The following is an 18,220-nucleotide window of genomic DNA, read 5'->3' on the forward strand; positions in this document are numbered from 1 at the left end:
TCAAAAGAAGATCCTACAAAACACTGACTGAGATAGTAAATTGCTGGATTGCTTACAAGCAGGTTCTGTCTACATGTGCTCTATGTTGGGAGGAGCTTAAAGAGCAATACGGAGCTCTAAAAACCACTCGCAGGCATTCAGGAGATGATTTTCAGCCACTGGAGACTTAACATGAAAAGACAGGACTGAGTTGGCTGCAGCCCTACTCTGAGTTATGTGCTGATGAGAAGCAGATCTCTGAACCCTTGGTGGCTAAATTAATTTCCTCTATCTCATTTTTTAAATTACTGACAATTACCAATGGCTCTAACCAGCTCCATCTGCACCAGTAGCCATGCTCTCATTCTTCCACCACTACCAGAAGATGCTAAAAATACAGACATTTAAAATACAATAAGGGATGCCTAGGCGGCTCAGCCGTTGAGCACCTGCCTTCGGCTCAGGGCATGATCCTGGAGTCTCGGGATCGAATCCCACTTCAGGGTCCCTGCATGGAGCCTGCTTCTCCCTCTGCATATGTCTCTGCCTGTATGTGTGTGTGTGTGTGTGTGTGTGTGTCTCATGAATAAATAAAATCTTTTAAAAAAAGCTTAAAATGAAATAAAAATACAGACATTTAGAGATGAGTAAACTGTGATATAAGTCATAGGGAAATAATGTAGCAATGTGAAGCATAGCTGTTTGTACTCCTTGCATCCCCTATTTTGGAATATGTCTGACAAGATGTGAGAACAGTATGTTCTTTTAAGTAGATTAATATTTAATATGTATAGAGGGCTCATAATAAATCATAAATATGCACACAGAAACTTCCCTGCAAATAGTTCAAAAGAAATGCAAAGATGTCTAAACTAAATGAATTAAAAACCAGGGCACAGAAGTAACAGAAGGATACCATTACTTATGATTTCTGTCACCAGTCATTCCAATCCTTAATATTATACTGGAATTAATCATCATCCTAAATTGTATTTTTATACTAATACTTACTGAAGTTAATACAATGAGAATCACTTCAAACAGTTTTATAATTATTGTAGTTCTCTTACTGCTGGTTGATTTCCTTTGGTCTTTTAGGGTATAGCAAGTTCTGAGGCATCAGCAGGAGGAAAAATGAAATAAAGTTCCAAAATGCACTCCTTTCAATTCTTTCGAGGCTTGTTTTTTTTAAAAGGTAAGTTACTTATGTCCATCTAGTAATACTCTGGTACTACTAAAAGTAATACTCTTTTAACCACCATCTTTCTGTGAGGTCAACAGCATGTCTGTGGTTTGATACATGTTTCTAATTCTCTCATAACTTAAAAACTGTAAGAGTGATAATTAGTATTACCAAATTGTCTGACACTGGATGGGTAGAGTGCTGAGCCCTTATACTCCTTATAGATCCAGGTAAAATAGGAATTGTCAAATAATCCACATAGGCTCCAAATGATTACAAGCCTATTTGACACATGCTCACAAAGTATTCTTTTCATAATTCATTTTAGAATCCTGTCCAGAGGCAGTAGGGGTAATAAGAGTTGATCAATAAAATATCTTTACACTTACTGAAAATATAGATTATTTTTACATAGTTTTCTACAGGATTCTTCTAAGATTTCTGACAGAGGGTCAGCAATATCATCTTCAAGTTTCCTGTTTCATGCAGAATAATTCATCTGGATTTGGATTGCTGAAGCCCTCAGAGACTGTACACAGGACATTTCAGAGATGCAGGGAAGCGCGGCCATCATGCACAAATTCTTCCATCATTAGGTGAAGGCTTTCCCCGTGGAGATCAACTCAAACATGTCTGGAATGCCCCTTCCAGACTGAAAAGTCTCCAACTCTCCAAGGAATTTGGGTTTCAATCCCTGTCATTGATATTTATTCTACACTTTTATTAAAAATAAAGGTAGAGCAGCCCAGGTGGCTCAGCGGTTTAGTGCCGCCTTCAGCCCAGGGTGTGATCCTGGAGTCCTGAGATCGAGTCCCACAGGGGGCTCCCTGCATGGAGCCTGCCTCTCCCTCTGCCTGCATCTCTGCCTCTCTCTCTGTCTGTCATGAATAAATAAATAAAATCTTAAAAAAATAAAATAAAGGTAATTTTTCTTAGACAATAGAAGCAATATTAGCTGTTTCTTTGACATTGGAACTAATATTTCTCAGCTCTTTAATCATTCTGCCTTTAGGTTATAAGACCGTCATTTCAGTCATCTATAGCAATTTTCCTAAGCCTTAGTTCATTCTAGATTTTACAGTTCTTTGGTTTTTTCATATCCATCCTTACCTGGCTGTCCCTTATTTCTTATTTTACCATGATTTTTTCCAAATCCCACCCAATCTGAGAACACCCATCTTAGGTTGGGTCAGAATGCCAAGGAAGCTGACATGTTATACACACTCTTGTCAACTATCAGTGAAGCCTTCTACCAAAGAAATCAATTCTAAAAACAGTCTAGGCTGCCTCTTGTAGGCTGAGAACTCTCCATATTCCTAAGAAAAGTCTCAAGCAAAGAGTTGCAGGGGTTTATGATAGAAAGCTCTTGGGTCAGGTCTGTAAGCACAGGAACTGTATGTGTTCAGTGGATATGAACCAGGATACTGACAGCATTTGCTACAACATGCTAAAATGGATTAATATATCTTAGAAATCAGCCATTATTAAGATTTATTTATTTTAGAGAGAGAGCAGAGGGGAGGAGCAGAATGAGAGGAAGAGAGAATCTTAAGCAGATTCCACACACTGCACAGAGCCCACCAGGGCTCCATCTCACCCCCTGAGCTGAAACCAACAGTCAGCCTGCTTATCTGACTGGGCCACCCAACCCTGAAAACAGCCACTCTTTAGTTCAATGAGATCGTTTTCTAAATCATTGTTAGAATGTGTTTTTTGAGACTCCGAATCCTATAAGACATCCCCTGTTACAGCATCAGATCATAGAATCCACCACCTTTTCTTCCATTTTCTGAAAGTCATATCTCTAGTGTCTAGGGTAAACATTTGGGTGATTCAATTCTTCTTTTCTCCCATTACTCTAGCATAGTAAAGCCACCCCCTCCTAGTTTCAGGTAGCAGGCAAGAGTTTCAGTGTTCTCAACCATAACATGAGCATAACAGGAATATTTATTTACTAGGTTGCAAAGATTAAAGAGGTTAATATACGATATATATCATAGTTCCTATAAAATAGTAAACACACTAGCATTAGCTATTATATTATTACTATTATTAATTACTGCTTTCTCTAAAGATTTTTAAACTTCTACTTTTTTTCTGGGACACCTGGGTAGCTCAGGAGGTTGAGCATCAGGCTCTTGATTCCTGTCCAGGTCATGATCTCAGGGTCCTGGGATTGGGGCTACCTTGGGCTCTGAATTCAGTGGGGAGTCTGTTTGGGATTCTCTCTCTGCCTCTGCCCCTCTCCCCCGACCCTATGCATACACTCTCTCTCTCTCAAATAAATAAATATTTTAAAATAAATAGTAAAATAAATAAAATAAACTTCTACTTTTCTCCTTCTTAGTCAAAATTATGCCTGAAAAGTAGTTCCCTTTATCTCTAAAACATTCTAGGACAGGTCTTCTCAGCTTGAGCACTACTGACACTTGGGGTTGGATCAATTTTTTGTCATGGGGAACCATCCTGTACATTACAGGTCACTTAGCAAGACACTTGCCTTCTACCTACTATATTCCAATAGCACCCTTGCCCCAAGTTCTGACAGCTACAAAATGTCTTCAGATGTCGTCAAATGTCCACTGGGGGTGGGGCTCAAAAATGTGAGGACAAAAATAATACATGACACACAAATAAGCAGTCAATAAGTATTTGTTGAAAGAAAGGAAATAAAGAGAAGTAATAAAAAGTGAAAAAGGAGGGAAAAGAGGGAAGAGTTAAAATAAAAGAGGGAAAGAGAGAGGCAGAGACAGAGAGATTCCTTGTGTATGGCAAGAGTTTATCTTATGTTTGCACTTAGCTAATGAGAGTATCAGAAGATGATCTGATGGCTAAAGTCCCTAGTGCTGCTGCCATATACCGCCTCTGTGCCAGTCTCATGATCAGATTCAGGGATATACAATCTACATACTTGACCTGGGAATGCAGTCTTCTGTTACTTACTCTCAAATTCCCCTTTACTCTGTACCCAGATACCCTCCAATCCACCTCAACTTTCAGGTTTATGAGCTCTTATGGTAGGTAATGTTGTCCTAACAAATGACAATACTTGATCCCTTTTGCTTAGAGCTCTATTATTTTTGAACAATCTATAACTACCTGGTCCAACATGGTAGCTCATAGTCAATATACTTAGTATTGTATATATGCTGGTTAGTATTTTTTGTTTGATTACCTATTGAAATGATAATATTTTGGGCATATGGACTTTTTTTTTTTTTTACATTTTACTTCATTAATACGTACCCAGAATTAGCAAACTGTGAAGCTGAAGGCACAATCCTCCAGACTGACAAATGTGCCCAAGACTTCTGACACCAATTGCAAGGAGTTACAGTCCAACTAAACGTTAGGGAGAAAAGAGCCTTCACTTCAGGCATCAACTGCAAGTTCGTAGGGATTTCCTAAACCACTCTCAGTTTTGATGGTTCACTAAAAGAGTTTGCAGAACTCCCTGAAAGCTATCATACTCATAGTTATGGTTTATTATATGGAAAAGATACAAAGTAAAATCAGTGAAGGAAAGAGGCTCATAGGGCAAAATCTAGGAAGTTTCACTGGTGTCAACATGTGCCACCATCTCTTGGCATCAGCGTATAAACAATCACACAGGGTACTGCCAACCAGGAGAGCTCACCCAAGCTTTCGTATCCACAGTTTTTATTGTGTTTTTACAAAGACAAGATTGATTGATTGACTTCCTACATGGTTGAACTAAGCCTCCAGGTAAACTGATACCCTATGACCCAAAGACTTCACCATAAATCACCTAGTTGATTCCTTCTGGCCTGGCCCACCCCCACTCTCAGACTACTGGGTATGGCTGGTCCCACCTTATATCTTCTGTGGCTGGCTCCCACTCTAAACAAAGACACTCCTCTCAGGTATGACATAAATTGACCCAAGAAGCAAGGACAAAAGCATCTCTTGGATAGAGGCCAAATTCTTTACTACACAATTTGGCTACTAGAAAATGTTAAATTTGATTGTGATTCACATTATAGTTCTATTAAATACTTATCTATACCTTTCTATAGCTAAAATTCTTTTTTATTTTATTTTATTTTATTTTTTTATTTTATTTTATTTATGATAGGCACACAGTGAGAGAGAGAGAGAGGCAAAGACACAGGCAGAGGGAGAAGCAGGCTCCATGCACCGGGAGCCCGACGTGGGATTCGATCCCGGGTCTCCAGGATCGCGCCCCAGGCCAAAGGCAGGCGCTAAACCGCTGCGCCACCCAGGGATCCCTATAGCTAAAATTCTTGTAGTCAATTCTATCATACTAAATCTCAGTAATATCGTTAGATTCATATCACCAAATTGTGTCATTTTCTGTCACCCTAAGTATTTATCATTTTTTTTTTCCATTTCCAGTATGACCTATTTGGAAGTTTCTCCAGGTTATTCCCTTCTAGATCAGTTTAGGGTAACAATATATTCACATATTTTAGAATCCCTTGTCTATTTTAAGCTGGTCCAGCGGCAGATCTCTTAGCAAATGAATTTTCTCCATCCTTAGAGCTCCACTTTTCCAGTAGGAGCTCATCATTTTGATAATCTTAAAACCATTCTCTAGAAATGACATCATCTAGCAACCAAGTTCTTAATTGGACATATCCTTCTTTTCTTTTCTGTAGTCCATAGCTTTCTATGTCTTCTCCAGAATTTTTATTAATCCTTTAAAAGGTATAAAATTAGAATAATCTACAACTTTCACCATGTCCCTTGTGTGAATACTCCAAAGCCACAGTCCTCTTCCCAGTTAGCTGTTTCAGGATCACAGGGGACACTCTCTTGTTCAATACATTGACTATTCATCAGTCTGACATAAAGTTGTTTGATTCATGCACCATGAATACCTTCTTCAATACCTGTGGTGTGATATTAAGCAAGAGTGCTAAAACGATGAAATAGAAGGTTTCTGCTTTCAGTGCTTCTCTTCTTAGTCTGCAGTGGAAATTTAGTAAAAAAGCCTTACCTGGTCAGTGCACTTTCAGGTTATGAACTCTATGGGATAGGCAATTTGAAGACAGACCAAAGCTGAACTGTTCAGTCCACAGACTACAGACTCCCTGAGGAATTTATTTTATACTATTAATAATCTGCACTTTGTCATAAGAATTTTTTTCAAAAAAGTTGTTAGGTTTAATAAGACCTCAGTTAAGAAATATCCACGCTTGAGGAATGTGTGCTGCAGCAACTGGGTAAAAGCAACTCCATTAGCTGTGTCTTTGCAATTGGGATTCCTAAGTTCTGGGTCTTATGAAGCCAAAACAGTCCATTAATTGTGGGTAGTCCAGGTTTGTCTTCCTATATCACTTTATTCTGTCGTGGGGCATACCAATTAAAATGTACACACATGGTTTTTATGAACACATTAAATGGAAATAAGAATCACTAATGCAAAACTAAAACCACTAAGTTGTTCTGCTGTGATTAGCTGTGGAGGTGAGCATTGTCTGAGCCTCTGCAGCCTTGAGCAGATCTGTTGATCGCTTCCATTCCCTGGCAAAACCACGGAGGAGGACTCTAATAGATATTACATCAGCACATATGCTGCTGGTTGTCCTTCCTTCACGCTTATTCTGCCCTAAGTGACTTTGAACATCTGCTGTCATTTGGTGAATAATAATAATTACCCTTCTGCTATGTGTGATGCTTCAAGGCACAAACAAATAAAAAATCATTTAGGCAACTGAGATTGCAGAAATAATCACATGGTATCAAGGACCATCTCACCGTAACCATCTTGTGCCCGACCAGGAGTTTGGAAACCCAAACCTTGATCTAATATTTCTCCTCCCAGGGCACCTGGGTGGCTCAGTGGTTGAGCCACTGCCTTTGGCTCAGGGCGTGATCCTGGGGTTCCAGGATGGAGTCCCACCTCCGGCTCCCTGTGGGAAGCCTGCTTCTCCCTCTGCCTGTGTCTCTGCCTCTCTCTCTGTGTTTCTCATGAATAAATGAATAAAATCTTTAAAAATAATAATATTTCTCTTCCCTTACTGAAAGCTCTTAGGGAAAGATATCTCTTAACTTTTCTGCCTCAAGCATTCATCTAAAGAGTGGGGATAGTTATATCCCCTGTCTTATTGCTTGAGAGTGGCTATAAACATTAACTGAGATTCTCTCTCTTTTTTTTAAGTACTTAAAGAGTCTCTCACAAGCCTTTAGGGACAGCATTTTCTAAGGTTTTGTTGACCATTGCCTCATTTTTTATATTCCTTAAATGACATGGTTTTCCAGAGCCCCACACAATTATTAGTGCCTTCCAAAGAACAGGTTTAAAATTCCTATTACTAGTTCATAAGCTTGAAGCTGTCTTCTGAAACAGAGATCATAATGTTTTGATCACTCATCAAAAGCTATTAAGGCAGCAGTTAGGAATCATCTGAATGTGCACACTAGTCAGAGAAACCTCAGAGCTTTGGCTGCAACTAAAGACCACAGTTTCGGAAACTCTTTATATTTCTTCTTCCTTGTTAACAGGTGGTTGTAGTTGTCTCTTCATTACTAAAGCATTGCCTGACAAAGCTGTATTGTCATTGAGTGGTAAAATAACCATCTTCTACCATTATTCTATGCCCATAGAAATGTCTTCTGCTGTTGACTCATTGCAAATTAACACAGTGGTGCTGAAATTGATCACTCACACTCTATTTAGAAAAAATAGGAACGTCATGGCTTTTTGGCATAGGTACCATGAGGAGCCCAACATAACTTTTGCATCACTAATAGTGCTCTATAATTGCCTTAATAGGTCTAATTAGTATACGGATTTTGTTTTCCAAGAGCTTGCATATTTTTAATGGGTTTCCTCTCTTGTTAAATGGTCTAAATGACTTTCTATGAAGACCAACTTCCAACAGAGGCAGACTGCCTGTCAATAAAAAGACAACAAATCTTAGAATGTTTTTCCCAATGAATCTAAGTTCAAATACTTAGAATATATCACCAACAACAAGCAAATAAACTACAATAGTGAAATTTCAAATCTTTTAAGAACACTTTTCACAATTTTAAGGTTAAATATTTAGAAGTGAGCTTTCAGCAATATAAGTAAAAGTGCTCTGTTAAAAATAGAGCTAAAATGCTAATATAGGTTCAAGATATTTTATAAATTACTACCATCAAAATGTTAAACAATATCTTATAACTGAAAAGAACTTGACTGCTTTCATAAGCATTATTCATACTAATGAATCTCAAATGTTTCAATAAATGGTGGAATATCGATGCTTTAAAGATTTTTTTGATGCTTTAAAGATTCTTATGCAGAGACAAATATTCTCTTTGTTTCTTTTCAATGAACATTTTTACAATTCTTTACACATTGAGTAGAGTACAAAGATTGGTAGAAATTCTGACAATTTATTTCAGGAAATTATTGATTCCATATGTTGCTGCAGAAGAACCACCTAAGGAAAATACAATCAATGTATGAGTACTCTATTTCAAAGAAAGAAAGAAAAAAATCAAGAGCTGCTTCTCTCATAGATCATGGATATTCTCTCATAGATATTTGGAACATAGCAAAGTGAAGGAAGAGAACTCAGAAGCATTCGAACATTAAAAACTCAACACAATTAACAAATGTTTTTGGAGTGTCCATTAGGTGCCAGACTGCCTTAGGTTCTATCAATGCATTAGTAAACAAAAATAATCTGTAATAAAATGTAATTTATATTCAAATGGAAGGGCATCAATAAACAAATACACAATGTACTGTATGAGATGGTCCTACATTCACAAAGAAGAGCAAGATCCAGGGTTACAGAGTGAAGGAGACACTCTTGTAGAAAGTCCTGTGAAAAAGACTCCAGATAGTAAGAGATGAAAGAAATCCTGACTAAGGGGAGGAGAGTTGTGGCTATCTGAGCTCCAAGGGTTCCTGGACAAGGAAACTAATGTAGATGCCCTGAAGCAGGAGAGTCATTAGCATATTCAAGGCAAGGAATTGAGGTAATTATAGCTGGAACACAATGGGAAATCCGTCTTTTATTAGAATTCTTGTTACTGTGACTTTTAGTTTGGACCACAGAGTTAAAACCCCATACCACCCAACACAGTGCAAAAAGAAAAAAGAAAAAAAACTTGAACAAAAATGCATTAGCATACTGAGTAAAAATCAATAATCTGAACAATATGTAGCACACATTCATGTCAATGAAAAAACACTATTGTATGAGGGACGTGTGGGTGGCTCAGTGGTTGGGCATCTGCCTTCTGTGCAGGGTGTGATGCCAGAGTTCTGGGATCAAGTCCACATCTGGCTCCTTGCATGGAGCCTGCTTCTCCCTCTGCCTATGTCTCTGCTTCTGTCTCTCAATCTCTCTCTCTCTCTCTCTCATTAATAAATAAATAAATAAATAAATAAATAAATAAATAAATAAAATCTTTAATGGGCACCCCGGGAGGCTCAGTAGGTTAGCACCGCCTTCGGCCCAGGGCCTGATCCTGGAGACCCCCGATGGAGTCCCACATCCGGCTCCCTGCATGGGGCCTGCTACTCCCTCTGCCTGCCTCTCTGTCTCTCTCTCTGTGTCTCTCATGAAAAAATAAATGAAATATTTAAAAATAATAAAAATAGAAATAAAAAATATATAAGTATTTTTTTAAAAATAAAAAATAAATTCTTAAAAAAAACTCTTAAAAAAATAAAACAAAAATGAAGGCACTGGTTTTTCTCTTTCTGATGCCTTAGACTACTATTTAATTACATTTTCTCTGAAAAATTAAAATCCAAGTTATGTTTTATGTGAAAATGAAAACGAAATGCTTAAAAATCCACTCATTACTTGTGGGAAATCAGAATACAGACCTCACAATCTGATAAAACTGAACTTTCATCCTTAAATTCCCTTAAGCATTACTAATAAAGATGCTGTCTCTTGAGGTGTGTGTTTTATAAAAACCAGGTAAAAGGCACTCGATTATAGATTTTGTCATTGGGGCTTCCATAGTCCTGGATTTTATAAGGTTAAAGCATATACCTTTAAAAATAATTTTTAATATATATATATATTTTGAAGATTTTATTTATTTATTCATGAGAGATAGAGAGAGAAAGAGAGGCAGAGACACAGGCAGAGGGAGAAGCAGGCTCCATGCAGGGAGCCAGAGGTGGGACTTGATCAGGCGTCTCCAGGATCAGGCTCTGGGCTGAAGGTGGCGCTAAACCGCTAGGCCACCCGGGCTGCCCAATATATTTTATTTTATGTCTTTGCTATCTTTATAATAATGTATGTGAATTGATTCTACCATAGATGATAGATGGATGGATGGAGGGAGGGATGGTTGAATAGACAGATGATAAATAAATGGATTACAGATGGATTAAAGTTATGTGTGCATTAAACACATTGAATGATAATGATAATTACTTATGCAAAATTAAAATAAGGTGTTCTTATGTTATTTGCTTAGAAAGTTAGTCTTTTAGTGAGATTTTCTCTATCAATTATCTAAACTGGACATGATTTAGTAGTAAAGTGAGAAGAGAGAAAACAATTCTACTTCAGAGTAGACTTGTAGACACTATGTAGCCCTGGCTCTCCCATTTACCAGTGCTGTGATTTCAGCAAGTGAACTTCCATGAGCCTTACTATACTCTTCTGTAAAACCAAAATAATAATTTCTTACTGTTTTCAACATTACTATCAACATCTATGGCACAGTAACAAACACCTAATAAGGCACTCGAAAACTGACACCTATTTAATTAGTAGTAGTAGTAGTAGTGGTATTTTGTTTTTACTATCACTGTCACTATTACTAATCAACTGTAGTCTCACTCTGTTGATGGCAGCACAAAAAGACAATGGCCCAGGTAAAATTATAATACTGGACCCTGCCAGGATCTACTGGTTACTTCAGAGAAAGACTTGCTCACCTTGCATTATTCACTTACTTTATAGCAGATGGCAATTTGTGATAAGATTATTCCTGGAAATTACTGGGAGTTACACTGTGTTGATATATCATTGTTTGTTGGTGAAGGCCATGCTAGCACAAAAGCAAACAGTGACCAACATCTGCAGGATTACAAGCTCAGTGAAGGAAAATAATGAAGAAGGTTGTTCTCATAACATTTTGGTAAACAATTTCTTTTAGAACAAAGAAATTTTAATGACAGCATTCCTCTCCAGCGAATAATAGTTGCATATTTTTAACACATCCCTTTTGAGAAAATCACATTAAGAAAAGAGTTCTATAACTTAAATAATACTTCTTGGAGGACACTTATTTCATTAATCACAACTGTGAATCCAACAAAACACATATACACAAAATCCAGGATATATATGGGAACTTATGTCAGAGTGCCTCTCACATCTGTGGGGGAAGATAGATAAAACTATCCAAGAAATGGTTTTGAACCAAGTTGGTAATTGTCTAGAACAAAATTTAAGTTGGTTCACCATTTCACACATTAAAATAGGATAAAACTTCCAAATAATCAAAAGTGAGGCAGCCAATATATTTAGTGTGACATTCTACTTCCCCAGTAGCCCCCAAGGCTATCAACATGGAGTCAAGATATAGCACATTCTGAATATAAGACCACTTTCACTCCATTTGAAGTCAAATGCCTAACACCATACCTCCCAGGGCATCTATCCCTTTGATCAGAAACCCATCCACACTATTCTCCAATCTAAACTCTTAAGTCCTGAGGGGGCCCCCTGCCTTAAATACTCTCAACTTACTCCATGATGTCCTGCATCTATATTTATGACTCTGACCACACCCAGAACCCCGGACTCTAGTCACAATAAGAATCCCCACATCCTCTTCTCAGTCTCGTTCTCCCAGGCTATCTAATGGTGAAAACTCTTCTATTCAATCCTTTGAAATTCCTTGCTCCATTAGCAGCAAAATCCTCTTCCCTTCATCTTCTTCACTCAACTGAAACCTAGCTTTACCCAGTGAACCTGCTTTCTCTGCAGCTCTCTCAAGTGGTGGCTGTTTCTTAACCGTAACTCCAGCACCCCTGGGCTGTAAGTAACCCAGTGATAGATGTCATCCTCAGTCCTTATTGCTGCTTTCAGACCATTCCTTCCCTAAAATACCCAGCTTTGAATCTATTGCCATCACACTAGGTCACTAATTCCTCCCTATTTTTGCTGACATATATCATATGAACTGGGTCATTTTCCCCAATTTCTCAACAATTATTTTCCCTGATGTGATCCTTTTAAAATATGTCCTATATGTCATTCTGCTCAAAACTCTGCACTGACTCCTCATTTCACTCAAAGTAAAAATTTAAGTCTTTAGAAGAGTCTAGAAAGCTGTGGTTTCCTCTCCAACTATTTCTCCCTATTCATCATACTCTAGTCCCACTTGTTGGTTCGCAGGCATACTCTTGACTTAGGGCCTCAATCTGGCACTTTTTTCACCCAGAGATTTGCATGGAAGTTATTCACTTCCCTTCCTCACTTTGCTCAGATGATACCTTCTCAATGAGGCACCAATTACTTATTTATTTATTTATTTATTTATTTAGGACTGTAGAGTTTTTATCTGATTTTATCTATCCATTTGATAGAGAGCAAGCATGAGGAGGGGGCAGGGAAGGAGGCAGAAAGAAGGAGAAGCAGTCTCCCAGCTGAGCGGGGAGCCCAACATGGCACTTGATCCGGGACGCAAGACCTGAGATCATGACCTGAGCCAAAGGCAGATGCTTAATCAATTGAGCCACCCAGGTGCCCCTCAATTACTTTATTTTAAGTTGCAACTTATATCTGGCACTTGATATTCCAGTTCCTCTTAACAGATTATATCTATTTTAATTTTAATAGCATTCATCACTTTCTGACATACTATATAATTTACTTCTTTTGTTGTTATCAACCTCCTTCCACTGGAATGCAAACTCTGCAAAGGCAAGGATATTTGTCTGTTTTGATCACTGATACATCCCAAGTACTTAAAATAGATCCTAGTACATGAGAGACACTCGGTAAATATTTGATCAATGAATGGAGAACCAATGAAACAAAAATTTAAATGTTAAAAAACTGAAATTATAAAATACTAGAAGAAAATTTTGCATTAGGCTGAGGATGGGAGGACAAGGGTTGCGTATGAAAGGACTTTCTATTGTATCTCAAAACACTAAATCCACAAAAGGTAAATACATTTGAATGAATTAAAATGTAAAAAATAAGCAAAACAAAACAAAACAAAAAAAACAACCTTTTGCACAGCAAAAGGCCATAAGCCAAGAAAAAACTCAAACCACCAAAAAAACTACTTTACTTTTATATTACAGATAAATGTTAATCCTTGTCTAACAAATATGACAACCCAACAGAAAATTACATAAAGGTTATGAACATACAGGTCACACATAAATGGAAATAATCATGGCTTTAACCATAGGAAAAGTCCAACTACTCTCCTAATGCAAATTAAATCAGTCCTGGGATACTACACTTACCCAACAAACTGATAAAATCCAAAAGCTTGATAAAGCTTTCTATAGGTGAGCGTTATAATAGCATTCTCTCACACTGTTGCTGAAAGCATAAATTGGTACAGCTCGGGAGGCAATTGCCCAGTATCTGACAAAATCACAAATGCACAGACCCTTGGACCTAGTTATTACCACTTCGGGGAATTTATCCTATAGAAATCTATTTGCATACGTGTGACATGAGGTGTGTAAGAGGGTTTTGTTTTTTTTTTTTTTGTAATATGATTTGTCCTAGTAAAATCCTAGAAACAAAACAAATGTTTATCAGTAGGGCTTTACTTAAGTAAATGACTTAAGTCATTTGCATCAAGTGGAGATGCACCACTTGCATCTCCATCAAATGAAATACTATTCAACCGTATAAAACAATATGGTAGGTTTATATTTCAATATGACAAAAGCTCCAAGATGTAATGTTAGGTGAAATGTGAAAGAAGTAGAACAATGGTATCCTATGTTTAAAAAACAGAGAAAGGAGACTATTAGCATTTGTATTTACTTTCATGTATATAAACAAAAACTGGAAGAATACATCAAAAATTAATAAAAGTTTTACCTATGGATTTGGAAGGTAGGGATTGGGCAAAGGAAAGGAAAAGGTAGCAGTAAAACTTTTCCTGTGTATCTTTTTGCATTTTTTATGTTATTTTTGAGCCACAAAAACATATTACCTAAAAATCAAGTGATGAAACATAGTTGCAGCTCATAGAAATAGCTCATAAGAAAATCATATCAGTACTACATCATTGAAATGCCAACTAACTTCATTTTGTAAACACCTTGATTGAACACTTTGTAGATATCAAATATGAAACCAGAGAGGAAAAAACATTTCTCCATTTTGACTCCAGGAAGATTGTGGTGAGGGAGGAACAAGAACCTGTAAAGAATTCATTATTGTTATTTATTAGCTATTGTAGGCCAGCAAACATGTCAGGACTCTAAATAAAACAAGGCAAGAAGCAGTATTAGCATCAAAAACAACCACTGACAATGAGCAATACCACTTGCAGAATGAATAAACAGGTGTATAGCCACTTAAAGCTTAATTTCTCCATAATAGGAACAAATAGATAAATAAAAGAGAAGCCTTCCCACTGAGAGCAAGAGAAATTGGACCACAGAGCAGTAACACAGCACTACTGTTGAAATATCAATCAAGATAGTGGGTGATGAAAATAGAAGGAAAATGTAGAATTGGGGAAAAAAACATCCTTATAGCATCTCTTGATTCCTTTCTATATACAATTTAAGGCCCTCATGTGAAAAGAAGTCTCAATGCCAATGCTCCCACCTTTGGGTCCAAAAGTTGATCGTCAAAAAGTGGTCCATTATGGCTCCACTAAAATCAATTTTACCAAAATCTGAGAAATCAAAGGATAATCAAATTAATTTTTTTAAAAAGTTATTTAAAAAGAATGGAGGAATGAATGTAATTGGGAATGTTTTGTCTAAAGAGGAGAGGGATCAGAGAAAGAGCAAGTAGATTCAGCATCAACAAGAACATTTGATTACCAATCATTTTCAACCCTAGGAATCAGAGAATAAAAATAAGACATCATACCCTTCAAGGAGTTTAGGAGATAAGATATATATATATATATATATATACACACACACATATATATATATAGAGAGAGAGAGAGAAACAAAATTTGTAAATTTGCTGTTTGTGAGTAGACTGGCTTAGAAATATATTATAGAATGCTATATCAATATTAGAAGTATTAGGCAATTTCAAAAAAAAAGTTCTATGCAATTTCATATAAAAAATCTGGATTTCCAACCTTTCTTTCAAATTTGGGACATAGAGGGTTACCAGGTGTTGAGAGGAGCAAGTTTTTCAGGTTCCATGGGGTATATTTTACACTGAGAACAAAGGAATCTTAGAACAAGACAGAAAGCAAAGTTGAGGGGTCTATTGGCCAGTTTGGGCTGTCATAATAGAGTACCATGGACTGGATGACTTAAATACAGTAATTTTTCTTCATAGTTCTGGCAGTTGAGAGGCTGAGATCAGGGTAACAGCATGGTCAGATTCTGGTTAGAGCTCTTGTCTTCACTTGCAAATCACCACATTCTGGCTGTAACCTCACATGAGGGAGAGATAGCCATCTGTCTGTCTCTCTTTCTTCTTGCAAGGCCACTAAGCCCATCATGAGATCTTCCCCACCCTAATTAATTAATGTAACCCTAAAAAAAAAAAATTAATGTAACCCTAATACTTCCAGAAGACCCCATCTCCAAATACCTTTGCATCAGGGGTTAGGGCTTCAACAGGTAAACTTGGGAGGAAGACAAAAATCTTCTTTCCACAGAAGCCAAGGTGAACTGCTTGCTGGATAAGAAGTTTGCATGGAAATTATGGAAGCCCTGTAGGAAGAGATAAGATTTTTCAATTATCTCTTTTTATTCTTTGTATTTTTTAAAATGTTTTTAGAGAGAGAGAAAGAAAGAGCACAAAAGGAAGAAGGCAGATGGAGAGGGAAGGCAGGCTCCCCACTGACCAGAGAGCCTGACATGGGGCTCGATCCCAGGACCCTGAGGATCGAGCTGAAGGAAGACGCCCAAACATCTGAGCCAGCCAGGCGCCCCGAGTCTTTCATATTTTAAATTTGGTGTACAGAGTTTCTTCAACTTACAATGGGGTTGCATTCTGATAAGTTCTTCATAAGTCAAAAAAAATCATATGTCAAAAGTGCATTTAATACACCTAACCTACCAAACATCACAGCTTAACCTCGCCTGCCTTAAATGTGCTTGGAATACTTTTACATTGACCTACAATTAAGCAAAATCACTTTACACAAAGCCTATTTGATAATAAAGTGATGAATATGCAACGTAATTTATTGAATGCTGTACTGAAAGTGAGAAATAGAATAACCATTCTGTGTGTGGCAACATGATCGGTTGTCAGTGTTGTTTACCCTTATGATCATGTGGCTGGCTGGAAGCTGTGGCTGCTGCTGCCCACCATCACAAGAGTATTATAGGGCACACTGCCAGTCTGGGAAAAGATCAAAATTCAAAATTTGAAGTGTGATTTCTACTGAATGCCTACCACTTTTGCACCATTGTAAAGTAAAAACTCATAAGTTCAACCATCATAAGTTGAGGACCATCTATACATAAAAATGTTTTCTACTCCAAACTTCAACCTCCAATGTACAAATATTATATCCCCCAAAATCTCATTTTATAACTCTTCTTATTCCTGATCATCACTTACAGAAAAAGTAATGTATAATCCCTTCCATACCAGTTATATACATAAAACTATAAGATCCCTTCACAAACTACCTAAGAAAATTCGGCTTCTTGGGATGCCTGGGTATCTTAGTCAATTAAGCATCAGACTCTTGATTTTAGCTCAGGTCATAATGTCAGGGTCATGGGACTGAGCCCTGCATGGGGCCCCCCACTCAGTGGGGAGTCTGCATGAGTTTCTCTCCTCCTACTCCCTCCCTCCCCAACAAGCACAGATGTACTCGCTCTCTTTCAAATCAATCAATCTCTAAAAAAAAAAGAAAAAAGAAAGAAAACTGGTCTTGTAAATTTATATTCACTTTCATTTAAAAATTTGGTTTTAGTGAGCAGGGGTTTAGAATCTAGACAATAATTTGACAGATAAGATTAGTTTATTAATTTAGTGATGCTAATACAGTCAAATGAGGCCACAGTTTTACTTTAAAATTAATTACCTGTGCATATTATTCAGCAGTACGGAAGCATTTCACTTATTTTCCAAAACAGCTGTTAAATTTCTAATTTTTTAAAACATGCTGCTAAAAAATCTGCTTTTGCCCATAAAAGGCACCATATTTACATCTCTATTATTCTCCATTCCAGCGCCTTCTTTTGAAAGCAGGTGGCCTGCATTTCATAATTAGCAAAATACTAAAATAGATCATCAAAATGCAAACTTCGTCAAACTCCTAAAAGAAAGAATTTATGTCAGAAAACAGTCGGATCCATAGTGATGAAAGAGCTGATAAAAGCTCTCTATAGAACAGGGCCTCTCTAATGGCATTCCATGTTCAACCTTCCCTTCAGGGGTCCTGACTGTCATAATCCCCAGAGTGGGTTTGGGATCAGGGTTAACCCTGATAAGTGGCAGAAGGACCTTGTCCGTGATAGCAGTGCCTCAAAGCTATCCTACAATCCCATGTGAACCACTCCATTGATCTGAGAGCCACTTGGCCGACAGAGCTCTACTATTTGTTAGGTCTTTGGCCATTTAATCGCTCTGAAATTTAGTTCCCTCATCTGCAAAAGTAATACAATAATAATACTTGTTTCCTAAAATTGTTATTAGCTAAATTCTTAGCATAGGATCCTACAAAAGCAAGGCATTTAGGTGCAGGTCAAAGGGCAGACAGACCACAGGAATTCACTTTCTCCCCAGTCTGAAACCACATCATAATGGTGCTGTTTTGGGTTTTTTTTTTTTAAGATTTTATTTATTTATTCACGAGAGACAGAGAGAGAGGCAGACACACAGGCAGAAGCAGGTTCCCTGCAAAGAGCCCAATGCGGGACTCGACCCCAGGTCTCCAGGATCACACACTGAGCCA

General features: G+C 37.5%; 1 protein-coding gene across 8 annotated transcripts in view; it reads right to left on the minus strand.

Moving 5' to 3' along the window:
- The window catches only part of LOC144318580 (uncharacterized), a 97,375-nt gene that overhangs the window by 61,252 nt on the left and 17,903 nt on the right, over positions 1-18,220 (minus strand). For 6 of the 8 annotated variants that reach the window (XR_013384633.1, XR_013384630.1, XR_013384627.1 and 3 more), the window contains 2 exons: positions 17,348-17,581; positions 15,895-16,016 (listed from right to left, as the gene is read on the minus strand). The gene's annotated coding sequence lies outside the window, so the exon portion shown is untranslated. The remainder of the gene's footprint in view (positions 1-15,894; positions 16,017-17,347; positions 17,582-18,220) is intronic. The other 2 variants (XR_013384632.1, XR_013384631.1) reach the window with 1 other exon arrangement.

This window comes from Canis aureus, chromosome 8, assembly GCF_053574225.1.
Source record: "Canis aureus isolate CA01 chromosome 8, VMU_Caureus_v.1.0, whole genome shotgun sequence".
In the NCBI taxonomy this organism is placed as follows: Eukaryota; Metazoa; Chordata; class Mammalia; order Carnivora; family Canidae; genus Canis; species Canis aureus.